This window comes from Tamandua tetradactyla, chromosome 8, assembly GCF_023851605.1.
Source record: "Tamandua tetradactyla isolate mTamTet1 chromosome 8, mTamTet1.pri, whole genome shotgun sequence".
NCBI classification, from domain to species: Eukaryota; Metazoa; Chordata; class Mammalia; order Pilosa; family Myrmecophagidae; genus Tamandua; species Tamandua tetradactyla.
Genome location: NC_135334.1, coordinates 48,158,728 through 48,177,409, shown reverse-complemented (window position 1 = coordinate 48,177,409; position 18,682 = coordinate 48,158,728). Strand labels below are relative to the sequence as shown.

Below are 18,682 nucleotides of genomic sequence, written 5' to 3'. Positions count from 1 at the left end.
AGGCAGAGCCTCTTTCCCACGTTTGCTGGTAAGGGGTCAGTTCTGCCTCCATTGTCAGTGAAAGGGACAGATTCACTGCCTTAAATGCAGAGAATAGATTTGGATTCACAACTTGACCTCAAGGTCCATCCTATCTTACACAGAAAACTTATGGAAAAAGGTGCCAAGGAAAGAGGCCACAAGGAAACTTTTTCCACAGAGCAGAACAATCCCATTTCCTCCCGTAACCACCTATTGTCCCTTTGTCTGAAGGTGGAGCCTTTTGGGCAGCCAGGGGGCATTCAGGTTAGAGCCTGGTTTCTGGACCTTCTCCAGGTCTACCCTGCAGCCCTTGACCTGCATGCCAAGGTGGCCAGAAAAGTTAGGATTTTTTTTAAAGATGCCTTTGGTTGTTGTTTTTTACTTTGGTCTTTGTAAAACAACAATATTAAATATTTTCAGAGCAGTTGTGTGTTTTGGGACTTCCTTCATCCCAAGTTGTTTGAAAATTGAATTTTAGACCAGTTTGTTCAATCAGCCAGTCTGACCTCAATAAAACTCTAAAGGCCTTCATCTCTGATTTGCTTCAGCATCCTGCTGCTGTTTTTAAAAAGCTCACTTACATAATGGCCTCTTAAAAGTGAATTTCACAGCAGTAATTCCCATTCCATTTCCCCATTTTCATAAATAAAAGGTAAAATTTACTGAGCACTAACTGTATACCAGAACATGGTTCAGAGCCGTTTCCATTCTCATAATCCCCATAACAGCCTTGGGTGGTAGGCCCTATCAAATATCCTGTTGACTGATAAGGAAACTGAGGCACTAGGCAATTGAGTCATTTCCTCAAGTTCACATTGCTGATAAATGGCAGAGGATTCTTACATTGTTGAAGATACGTATTTTCCCAAAGAGAAATGGCATGTCCTTTCTCTGCACTGAGTGGATATTTTTTTCTCTATCTTTTTTATTCTTTGAATTTCTCTAATACTCTGTTCTTTGGACTTGACAGCATCATTCTCTTCCTTCTTCAGTCATCACATCTGAACAAACTTTATTCTCTTTGTTGGAGGAATTGCCTGACTTTGTGCTAGAAAAGCTATAACAGTTTCTTTTCTTCCCCCCTCCTAAAAGTAACCTCATGGAGCCTTTTTTTCTAGTAAAATACCATCTTTCCCTTTTATAAAATTCTCTTTCATAAAAATTCCTCAAGGCCAAGAAGATGCATTCAGCTGCAGATGTTTTCTGGGTGGGCTGCTATCTCTCTTCCGATGCTTTTTCTTTATCAGAATAATTAGAGCTCAAACCAGGCATTCCATCAGAGGGCCTCTATACATCTCCTTCAAGTTTCACCAACTTGAAGGCTATGTGCACCTTTCCTTGCCTGGGCAGAGAGGTAACACATTCTTAGTTATAGCTGTGGGGCTTGGCCATTTTCATTTTAAAGCTCTTAAGCTTCACATCTTTTGGTCCCTTCCCTGTGGAAGAGACAACATAACGTAGAGCATGAGATCTCAGAATGTGGCCCATGGAATGCTGGGGGTCCCTGAGACTGAAAAACAGTTTTCGTAATAATTCTAAGACATATGTGCCTTTTTTACTATATTGACATTTGCACTGATGTTGCAAAAACAATGATAATTTAAACTGCAAATGAATCAAGGCAGCTATACCCAACTGCATTAATATACTAGTGTTCCTCACTGCCACATACTCACATTAAAAAAAAAGCCAGTTTCACTTAAGAATGACCTTGTTGAAGCAAAACAATGATTAATTTTATTAAATCTCAGCTCTAGAATATGTCTTTTTAATATCTTTTGTGATAAATAGGAGGTCTACGTGGAGCACTTCGCTGCAAATGAAAGTAAATTGATTGTCTCAAGTGAAAACACTAGGTGTCTGGGTTACAAGAGTAGTGAACTAGCTGCTCTTTTCATGGAGCTCCATTTTTATTTGACAGATAAACTATAATTATTGTCATTTGGATATTTGGTAGACATTTTCTAAAAAATGAACCAAGTGAGCCTTTCACTTCAAGTAAACAACTAACAGCATTTGCTGCCGTTGATAGAACTCAAGGTTTCATGTGAAAATTAGAATTTTGGAAAACTTGCATTTATCACTATGAGCCTGACAACTTTCTAATACTTAACGATCTTTCTGTTGAGTTCTGTAGCGATATTAACAAATGTGAATTTGTTGATATCGTGTAATTGAAATATGTCAAAATGTAGACAATCTGAAAACATCAAAGAACTATTATTTTCTACATAACCAATGTAGGACAATACAAAAATCATACATGGGTTAAAAAAGATCCATTCAAAGTTAAACGAAAGACCAATTTTTTTGTTTATTTGTCTTTTAATTTTTATTTTCTGTATGCTATATGGCAGGGGTCATGTTTCATTCTTTTTTCCATGTGAGCATCCCCTTATTGCAGCTCCATTTGTTGAATTTGTTTGTTTGTTTGTTTTGCTTGCTTGTTTGTTTGTTTGTTTGGGAAGTGCATGGGTCGGAATCAAACCTGGGTCTCCCACATGGCAGGTAAGAATTCTGTCGCTGAACTACGATTGCACCCTCAACCAATGAGTTTTAATGTAACAGAATATAGAGGGGCATCTATGAAAGGTCACTAATATAGATTCATATTTCACATTGCAATTAACCTTTTAAAATTTCCACTTGTTGAGTTTTGGTGCAGTTTCAAGGAAGAATAGCCACAGTTGTATGAAAAAGCTAATAAAATATTCCCTTTCCCAACTGCTTATTTGCATAGAGCCATATTTTCTTCATCTACTTCAACTAGAAATCATATAGCAACATATTGAAAATAAAAGCAGATATGAAATCTAGCTATCCTCACTTAAGCCAGGCATTAAAGAAATTTGTAAAATTATAAAACAACCCATTCTTCTCACTATTTTGCTTTTGGAAACTAGCTGGTTATTCTTCATAAAAATATTTTATGTAACCTAGAGTTGGTTTACTATTGTTAGTTTTAAATGAATTAATAGATATTTTAATGTTTTCTCAGTTTTACTTTCTATTACAGTAAATATTGATAGATAGGGCCATGTACCCACATAAACAGATTTCATTGGGGTTTGATAATTTTTTAATGATGTGATTTATGGTTTTTTAAAAACTTTCTGTTTTGAAATACTTTCATAGTAATGGACAGTTGCAAAAATAATATAAAACCCATACAGAGAACTCCAACATACCCCTACTGCCCAGATACCAAGATCCAACAATTTTAATATTTTGCCACCTTTGCTGTATCATTCTTTCTATATCTATCTATCTATCTATCCATCCATCCTCCACCCATATGTCTGTCTGCCCATCTATTTTCTGAATATTTGAGAACAGGTTGCTCACATCATAATCTTGAAGACGCACTTCCATGTACATTTCTTATGAATAAGGATATTTACTTATATAATCACCTTAAGCAAGTTACCAAGTTCAAGAAATTTAATATTGATATAAAGCTTGTATGTTTCAGTTTTTTCTTATGTCCCATAATGTCCTTTTGAACCTTTTCTCCTCCATTCTTAGATGCTATCCTGTATCATGTATCATATTTAATTATCATTATCTTTTTAGTTTCACTTTCTTTTCATTGTGGGACCATATATACAACATAATCTTCCCCTCCAACCCCTACCCTCATTCAGTGGAATGAATCACATTCACAATGTATCAGAACCCTCACCACCATCCATTACTAGAACCTTCCCTTCACCCCAAACAGAAGCCCTATATTCATTTTGCAGTAACTCCCTCCCCTGGTAAATGTACTATACTTTCTGTCTCTATGAGTCTATATATTCTCTGGTATTTTCTTTGTGGTTACCATGGGGCTTAAATTTAACATCCTAAATTATAATGATCTAATTTGCTTTGATATCACCTTAACTTCAGTAGCATACATAAACCATGTTCCTATACCCCTATTTCTTCACTTATATCTATTTCTTGTCACAAATTAAATGTTTGTACATTTAAGCCACAAAGCATTGATTTATCATTACATTTTATGCATCTACTTTTTAGATCCTGTAGAAAGTGAAAGGTGGAATTACAAATGAAAAACATAGCAGTACTGGTATCTCTATTTACCCATGTCATTGTCTTTACCATGTTCCTCATTTGGCTTCAGTCTTTTGTCTAGTCCCATTTCCTTTCAAACTACAGAGCTCCTTTTAGCATTTGTTGTAGGGCCATTCTAGTGATGGCCAAATCTCCCAGCTTTTGTTTATCTGGGAATGTTTTAACCCTCCCTCATTTTTGAAAGAAAGTACTGCCAGATATAGAATTTTTAGTTGGCGATTTTTTGTTTTCAGGACTTCAAATATGCCTTCCCGCTGCCTTCTTGCCTCCATAGTTTCTGATGAGAAATTGTCTTTTAATCTTATCGAGGCTCCTTGTAGGTGACACATTGCTTTGCTTTTGTGGCTTTCAGCATTCTCTTTACCCTTGTCATTCGACAGTTCAAGTATAACGAGGCATGCTATGGGTCTATTTGGGTTTATCCTGTTTGGAGTTAGTTGGATTTATCCTGTTTGGAGTTCATCTTTTGTTTAATTTGGGAAATTTACAACCATTATTTCTTTTAATATTATATCTGTCCCTTTCTCTCTTTTCTTCTCCTTTTGGGACTCCAAAAGGAGATACATATTAGTCTGCTTATTGGTGTGCTACAGTTTCCTAAGGCTCTATTCACTTTTCTTCCTTCTTTCCTCTTTCTGTTCCTCAGCCTGGTTGATCTCAATTGTCTTATTTTCAGGTTGACTCTGTTTCCTCACAGCTCCAATCTGCTGTTGAACCCCTCTAAGGAATTCTTAATTTCTCATGGTGAGGTCTTCAGCTCTGTTTGGTTCCTTTTCATAATTTCTGTCTGTTGATATTCTCTTTGTGTTCATCTGTTATTTTCATGATTTCCTTTAGTTTTGTTTTTTTTTTTTGTCTATATTTTCCTTTAACTCTTTGAGCATATTTAGTACTATTTTTAAAAAGTCTTTGCCTGGTATTTCCCAAGTCTTGTCCTTCTCATTGATGGTTTCTAATTCTTTAATCTTCTCTTTTTGCCTGGGCCATCACTTCTGTTTCTTTGTATGCTTGGTAATCTTTTGTTGAAACCTGGACATTTTGATATTTTAATGTGTTATTGCTGGAATTTAGACTCTGTGTTGTCAGTTCCTTAAATACTATGTCTGTCATATTATGACAGAACTTTCCTTGAATGAATGTCAGTAGCTAACAATTAATTAATGAATCAATGAAGGAAAAAAAAGAAAACAGCTTTCCCAGTCTTTGCAGATTGGCCTGCACACTCTCCTTCAGTGCTTATCCATACAGTGAGTTTAGGGAGTAATTCCCGGCCAGAGCCTAGGGGCTCCCTGGCTCTTTCTGCACGTGCATCTTGTCTTGGGCATGCGCACTTGACAGTAGGAATTCCCCCTTTACATGGAAATGAATGTTCCCTCTTCCCTAGGAAACAGTTTCCTCACAGTCTGGGACACTGCCCTGTATGTCCTCAGCCAGCAATCCCTTGCCTCGGGCAGCGCAACTTGACTGCTCTCCCGTAGTGTTCTAGAAGAGAGCTCGGTGAGCTGCCTTCTACAGGCAGAGCATGGGCAAGCGAATCCCTCAGGCTACCGCTAGACAGAATGATCCAGACATACATGCTCCCAGTATGTGCGTGAGAGTTACTCTGCCCCCTCTGGAACTGGGACCAGGGATCTGTACTTGAAGTGGGGACCAGCTCTGCATGGAGAGGTAAGGGGCAGGGGAAGGGCCAGCCGGGTGCTACAAGATCCTACAGCTTTTAAGTAGCCTTTTTCTTGGTTTGGTGCTTACCCTGTTACTGCAGTCCTTTAACTGTTTTCTGGAGCTTTGAGAAAGATGCTAATTCTTGGTGGTTGTTCAAAGCTTTTGTGGAATGATGGGCCCTGAAGCATTTCACACTCCACTGTCATGATTGGAGCAGAGCCCCTTCATAATTTTAAAGAGTGTAAAGGGGTCTTGAATCCATAAAGTTTGAGCACTCTTAGTGAGTGGTAAAGGACGTGGACTCTGGAGCCATAGTAATTGGCTCCTGGTTTTGCCCTTTTCTGAATTCTCCATGGGGTTTGGTTACTTCCGTTCTTAAGCAGTTGCCTCTTCCAGAGGCTTGTAGTTGATAGGCTGCCAGAACATTTTATTTTGCAGCAGTCTTTATTTTGCAGCACGCTTGCCCTCACGGTGTCATGGCTGATTATAAATTAGGATTCTTTTACTGGGGTTTGTAGTGAACCCATGAATTTTTTTTTTATGCAACATAATATACAAGCACAAACATTCTTACCATATAATCATTCCATTCTTGATTCATAATCAGTAACTCACAGTATCATCACATAGTTGTATATTCATCATCATGATCATTTTTAGAACATTTACATCAATTCAGTAAAAGAAATAAAAGGAAAACAGAAAAAAATTCATACATACCATACTCCTTACCCCTTCCTTTCATTGATCCCTAGCATTTCAATCTATTAAATTTATTTTAGCATTTGTTCCCCCCTATTATTTATTTATTTTTAATCCATATGTTTTACTCGTCTGTCGATAAGGTAGATATAAAGAGCATCAGATGCAAGGTTTAGGACCATGAAATTTTACAAGAAAATTTTGTGTGTGCATCCTTCTAAGAATATGGAGAAGCTCTGTAGCTTTTGACAGATCTTTAAAGGGTATCCATTATCCAAAACCAGAAGGGAGTGTAGATTTCAGGTTAAGGAGGAGAAAGAGATAAGCCTGGCTTCTCAGCCCAGTTTTAATGGACTGGGCAGTGCTCTCTGCTCACCACTCCCACACTGCCTTCCAGCATTTCTGCACAGCTGGATAATCATCTACTTGATCTGTTCCTCTCCCTCACAGCACAGTCAGGCTAGGGACCTCGAACCTAGCAGTATCTTGTCCATAGCAGGTATGCAATATATGTCTTGGTGAAACGAGCAAATGAATGCACTAACAAACGAATTAGTGAAAAAACTTATTGTGCTTTGCTGCTTATCAGATTCACAGGACTTATAAGAAACCCAAGCCACAAGAAACTATCACAAGCATCTAGCTGTTTTAAAATCTCATTCAAGTTATGTGTGGAATGCTTTGGAGAAGTCTCAGTTGAGTTTGCGTCTCAACCTTGTGGCTAAGATGTGACCTAGCACAGATTGTTCCTGTTTTTGTTTAGGTAAAAATGAACCTAATTGTCAGCGGTATGAGGTTTATGTAAAATAATGTCTGTGGAATATCTAAGATATTGTCTGTATCATGTCATGCTCAATAATGTTACTGTGTTTTCCTTCCCTATAATTAGCTGCTTGTCTTATATTACTCTGGCTATAGTCAACTGTGTGATTTCTAAGTTTCAGATTTACCAAGCATTTATTATATAGATTTCTAAGTCTCAGATTTACCAAGCATTTATTATATAGTATGCTAGCCCTTTCCACAGGCTTTATCTCATCATATTGTTGAACTGGATGTATTTTTTGGGGGTAGGGGGAGTAATAGTAAACTTGTTACTCCTTATAGCAGTATTTTAGATGTGACTGAAATAGCCACATTCCCATACCCAGTCATTCAGGTTATAGCCTTTATAAACAATAAGGCAGGAACACTGTTGTTTTCAAATCTGAATTTACTAAAAAGTAACAAATTTACTGAACGGCTTCTTCACTTTACTAAAGAACTCAGTGCAGGGTTTTTGTTTTTTGTTTTAATTTTTTAGAAAGAGTTAAGTCTCCTTTATTTACTTACTCGTCATTATTTGGATTCATCAAATCCAGGATATTTTGTACTTAAAATATGATCTGATTGACAAAATTTCAGTTTACCACGACTTGTTAAGAGTGCATGCATTGTGCTAGAAAAGTGCAACATTTCCAAACCCTCTGCATTAAAATCTTCTTGAAGTGTAGCAAAATAAGGTTCATTTCTTGTCCACATTTATAGAGATCCTAATTTCGTAGATCTAGTGTGGAGTCCTGGGACTGACATTTTTAATGTGTGCCGTGAGTGAGTCCGACACACCACGGCTTTAGGACTTATTAATGTGGAAATGTCACCATGAAAATAATAAGTGGCCAAATGGACAGGATGAGGAAGGTGGTTTGGTCAATTCTTTGGGGTTCTGGCACGGTCAGGGAGTTTTGTGCTGTTAACATCCTATGATTTTGTAAGAAATAATTCAGAGAAAATGATTCTGGAGGCTTCTGTACAGGGCAGGAAACTTTCCTAGTACTTTCCTCTATTATCCACAAGCAAGAGCATTTCGTTAAAACTGCTCTAATGTTAATGTAAGAAATGAGGCAGAAAAAGAGGATTTAGAATTAAGTTTGCATTATTAAGAGACCTTTGGAAACCAAAATGGCATAGTAAAAAGAGCTGTGCTGTTGCAGGACTGAGCTGCTGGTTATTTGTGTGACTCCGTGTTATTTAACTGTGAGCCTCAGTATCTCTAACTTCAAAGTGGAAATTGCATGGTGACAAATCAGGTAGTTTTTATGAAGTCTCTGTACTTAATAGGTTCTCCGTAAATGGTAGCTCCTGTTATTATTGTTTATAGCCTTGTGTTACTAAAGAGATGTTTAGTTTCTTGGGGAATATTGGTTGCTTTAAATTATATAGTGCTTTCATGAGCTCATATTGATTAATGAGGTGGGGTGTGATAAGAAATGTATTCCTGAGAGAATCTTCGTCCTGTGAGATGCTGCTGCCTGACGGACATCCCGGTGCTACCCAGCTGCACGCTCACAGCTAATCGGATGTGAAAAGCTGGAGAACCAGGTGGCTGGCCACAGGGTCTGAACTGTAACTCTTTCTTTTGAGTGTTGGTGAGCGAGAGAGCTTTGAAGAGTGTAATTATGCAGACATGTTGTCATTTTGTATCAGGTTGATTTTAAGCCTTTGCATCAGTTTATTTTCCTTTGTTTAAAATAAAATATGAAGTACTTACTGTGTGCATACAGTGGAGCTTACATGCTAGTAACAGTTTTTGTTTCTCAGTGGGAACATAATGCGTGCCCAGGCCACCCAAAAGGATACTTTTGTGGTTCTGAAATACTTCTGCATAGGTGTAAACAAACAGGATATGAGTAAAGATTATTTAAATTTCATTAATTTAAATATACGGTTTATGTATTAAAACTTACCTGAGGAAAAGACTCTTTGGAGTCCTGTTAGATTTTGTTTTAGATAGGTCAAATACCAAATATATGAACATGAAATATGAATTACATTATATACAATTTGAATCAAATTATTTCAGTAGCCTTTGGTTTTTATGTTGAAATCCATATTTAAAAGATATATATTCTCTTTGTAGATACAGTTATCATAGATCCTCTCAGCTTGAACCTGCTGTGACTCTGTGTGGCAGGTAGGACTGAGATCATTCCTTTTTTTATTTGTAATTTTTTTTTGACAGGAGAATGGGTACCCTCATGGTAGCTCCAGGACTAGAAGCCGGGTCTCCCGACTCTGGTTCTGCTCTCAGACCTATGAAGGAAGTATGAGCAAAGGGCATTTGGGACACAGTCCAGGGGTTCGGAGGGCCTCTCTGCAAGGGGTAGAGTAAAAAAATGTGAGTTTGTGCTCAGGCAACAAAATCCCTGTGATGTTGTTACTTCTAACATCTTGTACAAGACGCTTGTAGCAATTGGATCTTAGCACACTTGTGAGTAACCCATTCTAGGTGGCTTCCCTCTCTTTTTTTAGAGTAGATTTCACCAGCCTTAGTCTTCTGAATACTTTGAAAGAGACCTCTAAAAAACATAAACCCAACTTTGAACTAAGCTCATTAACATTAAGAATATGTTTCTAACTGTTATTTTAAAATGTGTCTTAATTTTAGTTAAAATATATTTACTGATGCCCATTATGTGCTGGAAAATGCTGGGTACTGTGTGGAGATGATTCTTTGAGTCAATAAATGTTTTGAATGCTTACTATGATCTTATTTCTGCTAGATACTGGAGATGCAAAGGTGGATAAGACATAGTCCCTGCTGCTAATAAACTTATGAGTTGATGATGAGAGAAAAAGTAAACTAAATACAGGGGTAATTTAATATATTATGTCATAAATTTGCATAGAATGCTATGGGGAGCACAGATGAGTGGCATATTAAAAAATGGGAAAGAAGAAGAGATGACTTCCTGGAGGAAGCACTACTAGAGTAGAGTTTAGTGTAGAATTTGAATAAATTAGCATCTTTTTTTTTTTTTTTAGCATCTGCTATGGGCCAATGTATGAGTTTTCTAGACTAATAAGGTGAGAAAGACGCTATTGATGGGGGTAACTTTGGGGAAACTAAGTATTTCTCTATGGTTTGTGCAAAGGATATGTGGGGTGATAGTCATAGGTTACTATAATTCAAGGCAGATTGTGCTAAAGACATCATGTTGTACTTAAGATACAGACAGAATGTTGTTTTAGAATGGAGGTTACAACAATTCATTTTTTAGAAATGTAAGTCTCTATATCTACAGGGTCTTGACTGTAAGCAACAGAAAATGACCATATCTGATTTAAGCAAAAGAGGACTTTATTGGAAGCTCACAGAATTAATGGGAAGGCCCAGGAAATGGGGAAGAACATAGGCAGATATATATATTTAACAGAAAACTAGCAAAGGAACCTACTAGTCTTCTTAAGATGAGGCTATCATAGATACCGCTGATACTTGTGGATTCTTGGTGATGGCACTAGATAATTTATCAGGTGCCCTTTTGTCTTTGTGCCATTTCTTCAAGACTCAAAATCCTAGGTTAGAACATCCAGCTGTCTGGACCTAGGACTTATACCTGGTCTTAGCTGCTGGAACGAGGAGGGGAAACTTTGGCTATTGTAATGGGAGATGGAATGTGCCACCAAGAATTAGGGGTCCCCTAAATTAAAGGTATTTAATTAGAGGCTGATTGACTATCAGGAATATAGTAGTTGAATTGCATAATTTCTAAATTATTTTCCAACTATATAGTAGTATAAGCATAATCCAATGCTTCTGAAAAGACTTCCATAAATACTGGATTTTGGATCCTCAGATGTAATTTCATCCTTCTCACCGGTGTTCAAGCTGCATTGACCTCTCCATTCCTTAAAGAGACAGTATTTTCATGACTCAGTCCCTCTGTTTATGCTTTTTCTATGTTGGAATGATCTTTTCTCACTGACACCCTCCCCACTCTGCCATGAGTTAACATCCTCAGGTTTTTCATGGTTCAGCTCACTTATCTCTTTTTCCTTGCCATTTCAGCTCTAGTCAATTCCCTCAGTCAACAGTTAGTAATGAATTACTTCTGGACATCCAAAGCATTGCATCTCTTTAATAGAACACTGAACTCTGCAATTAGACTTGGTTAGTTGTGTGCATATAGAACTAAATCATAATATCTAAGGCCAAGAACTGTCTAACTCATTACTTTGTATTTATAGCTACAACACACTGCGCTGTTGAACCTAATTGTTACTTTAAAGGTTAAGCATACTTTCTGCATTGTGGTTCACACTGATAATATCCCAGAGATTTTTCTAAATAAGCATTACACAGTTGAACTTCAGACAAGTTTAGATAAAGTTATCCACCATAAATTCCACTTCAAGAGAGTCTAAATTAAATAGACATTGGTGGGGTGTTTTTTGTTCTTGGTTCCCCCCCCCACACACACACTTATTTTCTAGAATAGATGGATTGGTCCAGGGATTAGAATTCAAATTTGGTGTCCAGGGAGAACATGCTATGTAGGGATGGGAAATTTTTGAAACTTACCCCCACCCCCACTCTTGAGTTTCAGATAATGCTTTCTTGGGGAGAGTGAGATAGTGTATTCCATTGTGTACTTTTAGTTTAGTGGTGGAGACTCCTCTGTTTCCTTTTTTTAAAATTGCGTGTTGGGCAGGCTGTGGTGGCTCAGTGGCAGGGTTTTCGCCTTCCATGCCGGAGACCTGGGCTCATTTCCTGGTACCTGCCCCTGTAAAAAAAAAAGTGCATGTTGTAAAGTGCAAGTATTCATAGAAAAGGGCGCCATCACCAGTCTGTGCTTGGCTAAGGTCTTACTTTCCTGCAGTGTGAATTGGCTAACCCGAGGCACTAGCTAGGTTTCACGTGAGGACTCTTGAACAGACCAGCCCTTATTCTTCAGGTTCTGGTCATGGGTTCTTCCAGGCCCTCTTCTGAACATTGTTTCCAGGGCTTCCAGTTTTCCCGAGCAGAGCATTACTCACCCCAGAAAATCCTCAAGATCTGCCAAAGTCGGAAGACTTGATTGCTTACCTTTAACTTTGAGACCAGTGGCACACTCAGAATTCTTTAGCTCTTTGAAAGGGAAGGTAAAGCCACAGAATTGTTTGTTGCTGTGGTTAACATCTCTGTTAGAAAGTTATAGGAGGTTATTCTAGTCTAGACAGTGAAATTGTTTTAAATACATTAGGAGGTTTTGAATTACAGGTAGCTGGCAGAAAGTTTGCACTTTGGCAAAATAACACGTGGGAGTTGTTTTGCAGTTAGCGGTGGCTGTGAGGAATGGGCCTGCAGACTTAACACTAGTATCAGCTGCAAAGGGGAGATGGGGAGGTGCTCCCTCATCTTAAGGAGCTGAACAAGGAATTATCAGAAACTCTGAGGACAGCTTTGAAGGGATCTTTGACCATTTTTTTTTTTTGACGTGGACAGGCTCCAGAAATCAAACCTGGGTCACCCGCAGGCAGGCGAGAATTCTGCCACTGAGCCACCGTTGCACCACCCTGACTATTTTTTTGAAACACTTATTTCGTAGCTAGACTATCCCAGAGGATAATGCCGTGTTCTCCATCAGCCAGCAAGTAGTTAGTGTATCCTTTATATGCTACTTGCAGAAACTTGTGATCCCTGTCTTCAGAGTGCTTACAATTTCACCAGGACAATTAATGATTATCATACAGTACTAGTTAGTTGATATTCAAGTGCTGAATTGTGTGCCTCAGATCATAATTGCTGTGGCTGGTGAGGGATGGGGGACTGGTGTAGTGGAGAAGGTGCTCTAGAGGAGGAGGTAAACCAGAGGTAAGGTTGACTGGGGTAAACTTTAAAGTAAGTAGTTGCACGAGGTGAGGCTAGAGGATGGCATATTTGGCCACTAGAGGATGGCATATTTGGCCGAGACCTGGGGAATGAGGATGACATATTCACAGGATGCTGAGACCAGTGAGGCAGTTGATAGTTAAAGGAAGGGTCTGATTTTAGCGTTGAAAATTAAATAAAATTTGAACTTGAAAAGCCTATAGTGAATCTTATACTCAGTGGTAAAAGACTGAAAACCTTTCCTCGAGTTCAGGAACAAGCAAGGATGTCTACTTTCACCACTACAATTCAACATTATAGTGGAAGTCCTTGCCAGAAAAGTAAGGCAAGAAAAAGAAATGAAAGGCATGCAAATCCAAAAGGAGGAAGTAAAACTATGCCTATTCATAGTGGCATGATCCTTTATAGAGAAAATCTCAAAGCAAATTGCTAGAATTGATAAATGAATTCAACAAAGTTGCAGGCTACAAGGATTATCACTCCAAAATTAGTTGTGAGTATTCACAACTCTGTGATGATACAGTGAGCCAGTGAATTGAATGCATTGATGTGTGAATATATTGCAAAAAAACTGCATTAAAGAAAAATTTTTTAAAAATTCAGTTATGCTTCTATATGCCACCAAAGAATATTTTGAAATGGAAATTGAAAAAGCAAAACAACAACCAGTCCTATTCACAATAACTCAAAAAAGAATGAAATACATAGGAATAAATTTAACTAAGGAGGTGAAGGGCTGGTACATTGAAAACCAGAAAGTGTTGCTGAAAGAAATGGAGGAAGATCTAAATAAATGTCAAGACATCGCTGGTACATTGAAAACCAGAAAGTGTTGCTGAAAGAAATGGAGGAAGATCTAAATAAATGTCGAGACATCATAGATAGGAAGACTTTTAAGATGTCAATATTTTCCAAAGATGTCTACAGATTCAACATAATACCTATAAAATCTTAGCAGCCTGTTTTGTAGAGATAGGAAAGCTGATTCTCAAATTGATATGGAATTGCAGGAGCCTCTGAATAGCCAAATCAGCGTTACAAAGGAAGGATAAAGTTGGAGGTCTCACACTTCCCAATTTCAAAACTTACTACAGAGCCACAGTAATCAAAACAGTATGGTATTGACATAAAGATAGACACACAGAGCAATGGAGTAGAATTGAGAATCCAGAAAACACACTTACTTATGGTCAACTGATTTTTGACAAGAGTGCCAAGTACATTAATTGAGGAAAAAATGGTTTCTTCAACAAATGGTGTTGGGAAAATTGGATATCCACATGGGCAGAAGGATGAAGTTAGACCCCCTACCTCATACCATATACAAAAATTAACTCTAAATTGGTCAAGGACCTAAACATAAGCTCTAAAAGCATAAAACTTCTAGAAGAAACATAGTGGTTGTGGTGGGGGAGATGTCATTTGATAGTAATTTCTTAGGTATGCTACCCAAAGCATGAGCAATAAAAGAAGAAAATAGAGAAAATGGACAGACAAAATTAAAAACTTTTGTACGCTAAAGGACACAAGAAAGTGAAAACAACCTACAAACTGGAAGAATAATCACTAACTATATATATGAAAAGGGTTTGATGTTCAGAATATCTAAAGAACTGTTACAGCTTAATAACAAAAAGACAATAACCCAATTTAGAAATGGGCAAAGGACTTACATAGACATTTCGCCAAAGAAGATATACGAGTGGCCAGTAAGCACACACAAAGAAACTCAAAATCACTAACCATTAAGAACATGCAAATCAAAAACACAGTGAAGTTCCACTTCACACCCAGTAAGATGGTTATAATTTTTAGAAATGTTGGCAAAGGCTCTCTCTTTCTCCGCCGGCGGCGCTCCCGCCGCCAGCCAGCCCTCCTCTCCCTCTTTCTCCACCGGCGGCGCTCCCGCCGCCAGCCAGCCCTCCTCTTTCCCCTTCTGCTCCGGTGGCGCTCCATCCGCCATCTTATCCTTCCCTTTCTCCTCCTGCTCCGGCAGCTCTCCAACCACCACCGTGCCCTCTTCCGCCTTCACTGGCTCCTCCGCCACCGTCCTCGACAGCCTTGCCACCCTCACCTTTCCTCCTCCAGAACAGCTACTGGGGGAGTGGAGACGATACAGAGCAGCTCCCGGAGCCACGACGGAAATCAAAGGGATGGCATACCCCATCCTGGAACGGCTGACTGTCTGGGAGAACCAGCTCCGGTGAGATCGCCGAGGGGCGCGGGCTTTGCCGGGCGGGACGGCAAGCGGCCGGAGTCCCTCCCTTCCTCCTTCCCTGGCCACCTGGCAGAATTGGGCAGGTGGTCTCCTTGGGCCGCAGCGGCTGGCGCCCCCACCACGCGAGGCCCCCCGGACCAACTGAGAGAGTTGGGTCGGAAATCCCCAGACCGCGGAGAATGGTGACCGGGGGGGTCCCTTCCAAACACGTGACTCCCCGGTCCGGCTGGGAATGGTGCACTCTCCCGGGCTGTGGCGGCTGGCGCCCTCCCGCCAGGCTTGGCACCACGGGCCGACTAGGAAATTCAGTCGGGCGCTTTCCCGGGCTGCGGCAGCCGGCGACCCTCCCCGCGTTCGGACCCCCGGGCCGGCTGGCACTCTTCCAAGCCGCTTCGGCTGGCGAACCTCCCCCACGGCAAGAGTTTTCCAAACTTAAAGGACCCACAGCACCTTTTACTGGTGGAACCCGCAGACAAACGTGTGCCACGACCGCCACCTACTGGGAAGAATAAGAAAAACAGAACCCAGAGATTTCACAGAAAAATCTTTCAACCTGTTGGGTCCAACACCCAGGGAAATCTGACTAATTGCCCAGACGCCAGCAGAAGATAATGGATCATGCTCAGAAAATTGAAAATATGGCCCAGTCAAAGGAACAAACCAATAGTTCAAATGAGATACAGGAGCTGAAACAACTAATGCTGAATATACGAACAGAAATGGAAAACCTCTTCAAAAACAAAATCAATAAATTGAGGGACGACATGAAGAAGAGATGGGCTAAACAAAAAGAAGAAATAGAAAAACTGAAAAAACAAATCACAGAGCTTATGGAAGTGAAGGATAAAGTAGAAAAGATGGAAAAAACAATGGATACCTACAATGATAGATTTAAAGAGACAGAAGATAGAATTAGTGATTTGGAGGATGGAACATCTGAATTCCAAAAAGAAACAGAAACTATCAGGAAAAGAATGGAAAAATTTGAACACGGTATCAGGGAACTCAAGGACAATATGAACCGCACAAATATACGTGTTGTGGGTGGGTGTCCCAGAAGAAGAAGAGAAGGGAAAAGGAGGAGAAAAACTAATGGAAGAAATTATCACTGAAAATTTCCCAACTCTTATGAAAGACCTAAAATTACAGATCCAAGAAGTGCAGCGCACCCCAAAGAGATTAGACCCAAATAGGCGTTCTCCAAGACACTTACTAGTTAGAATGTCAGAGGTCAAAGAGAAAGAGAGGATCTTGAAAGCAGCAAGAGAAAAGCAATCCATCACATACAAGGGAAACCCAATAAGACTATGTGTAGATTTCTCAACAGAAACCATGGAAGCTAGAAGACAGTGGGATGATATATTTAAATTACTAAAAGAGAAAAACTGCCAACCAAGACTCCTATATCCAGCAAAATTGTCCTTCAAAAATGAGAGAGAAATTAAAACATTCTCAGACAAAAAGTCACTGAGAGAATTTGTGACCAAGAGACCAGCTCTGCAAGAAATACTAAAGGGAGCACTAGAGTCAGATACGAAAAGACAAAAGAGAGAGGTATGGAGAAGAGTGTAGAAAGAAGGAAAGTCAGATATGATATATATAATACAAAAGGCAAAATGGTAGAGGAAAATATTATCCAAACAGTAATAACACTAAATGTTAATGGACTGAATTCCCCAATCAAAAGACATAGATTGGCAGAATGGATTAAAAAACAGGATCCTTCTATATGCTGTCTACAGGAAACACATCTTAGACCCAAAGATAAACATAGGTTGAAAGTGAAAGGTTGGGAAAAGATATTTCATGCAAATAACAACCAGAAAAGAGCAGGAGTGGCTATACTAATATCCAACAAATTAGACTTCAAATGTAAAACAGTTAAAAGAGACAAAGAAGGACACTATATACTAATAAAAGGAACAATTAAACAAGAAGACATAACAATCATAAATATTTACGCACCGAACCAGAATGCCCCAAAATACGTGAGGAATACACTGCAAACACTGAAAAGGGAAATAGACACATATACCATAATAGTTGGAGACTTCAATTCACCACTCTCATCAATGGACAGAACATCTAGACAGAGGATCAATAAAGAAATAGAGAATCTGAATATTACTATAAAGGAGCTAGACTTAACAGACATTTATAGGACATTACATCCCACAACAGCAGGATACACCTTTTTCTCAAGTGCTCATGGATCATTCTCAAAGATAGACCATATGCTGGGTCACAAAGCAAGTCTTAACAAATTTAAAAATATTGAAATCATACACAACACTTTCTCGGATCATAAAGGAATGAAGTTGGAAATCAATAATAGGCGGAATGCCAGAAATTCACAAATACGTGGAGGCTCAACAACACACTCTTAAACAACGAGTGGGTCAAAGAAGAAATTGCAAGAGAAATTAGTAAATACCTCGAGGCGAATGAAAATGAAAACACAACATATCAAAACTTATGGGACGCAGCAAAGCCAGTGCTAAGAGGGAAATTTATTGCTCTAAATGCCTATATCAGAAAAGAAGAAAAGGCAAAAATGCAGGAATTAACTGTCCACTTGGAAGAACTGGAGAAAGAACAGCAAACTAATCCCAAAGCAAGCAAAAGGAAAGAAATAACAAAGATTAGAGCAGAAATAAATGAAATTGAAAACATGAAAACAATAGAGAAAATCAGTAAGACCAGAAGTTGGTTCTATGAGGAAATCAATAAGATTGATGGGCCCTTATCAAGATTGACAAAAAGAAGAAGAGAGAGGATGCAAATAAATAAGATCAGAAATGGAAGAGGAGACATAACTACTGACCTCACAGAAATAAAGGAGGTAATAACAGGATACTATGAACAACTTTATGCTAATAAATACAACAATTTAGATGAAATGGACGGGTTCCTGGAAAGACATGAACAACCAACTTTGACTCAAGAAGAAATAGATGACCTCAACAAACCAATCACAAGTAAAGAAATTGAATTAGTCATTCAAAAGCTTCCTAAAAAGAAAAGTCCAGGACCAGATGGCTTCACATGTGAATTCTATCAAACATTCCAGAAAGAATTAGTACCAACTCTCCTCAAACTCTTCAAAAAAATCGAAGTGGAGGGAACACTACCTAATTCATTCTATGAAGCCAACATCACCCTCATACCAAAACCAGGCAAAGATATTACAAAAAAAGAAAACTACAGGCCAATCTCTCTAATGAATATAGATGCAAAAATCCTCAATAAAATTCTAGCAAATCGTATCCAACAACACATTAAAAGAATTATACATCATGACCAAGTAGGATTCATCCCAGGTATGCAAGGATGGTTCAACATAAGAAAATCAATTAATGTAATAC

General features: G+C 38.8%; 1 protein-coding gene across 13 annotated transcripts in view; it reads left to right on the top strand.

The window, feature by feature from the left end:
• Nucleotides 1–18,682, top strand: part of AMOTL1 (angiomotin like 1) — a 170,866-nt gene that overhangs the window by 78,050 nt on the left and 74,134 nt on the right. For 5 of the 13 annotated variants that reach the window (XM_077113217.1, XM_077113216.1, XM_077113222.1 and 2 more), the window contains one exon: nt 9,365–9,418. The exons of the other annotated variants lie outside the window; for them this stretch is intronic. The gene's annotated coding sequence lies outside the window, so the exon portion shown is untranslated. The remainder of the gene's footprint in view (nt 1–9,364; nt 9,419–18,682) is intronic. 13 annotated transcript variants of the gene reach the window in all.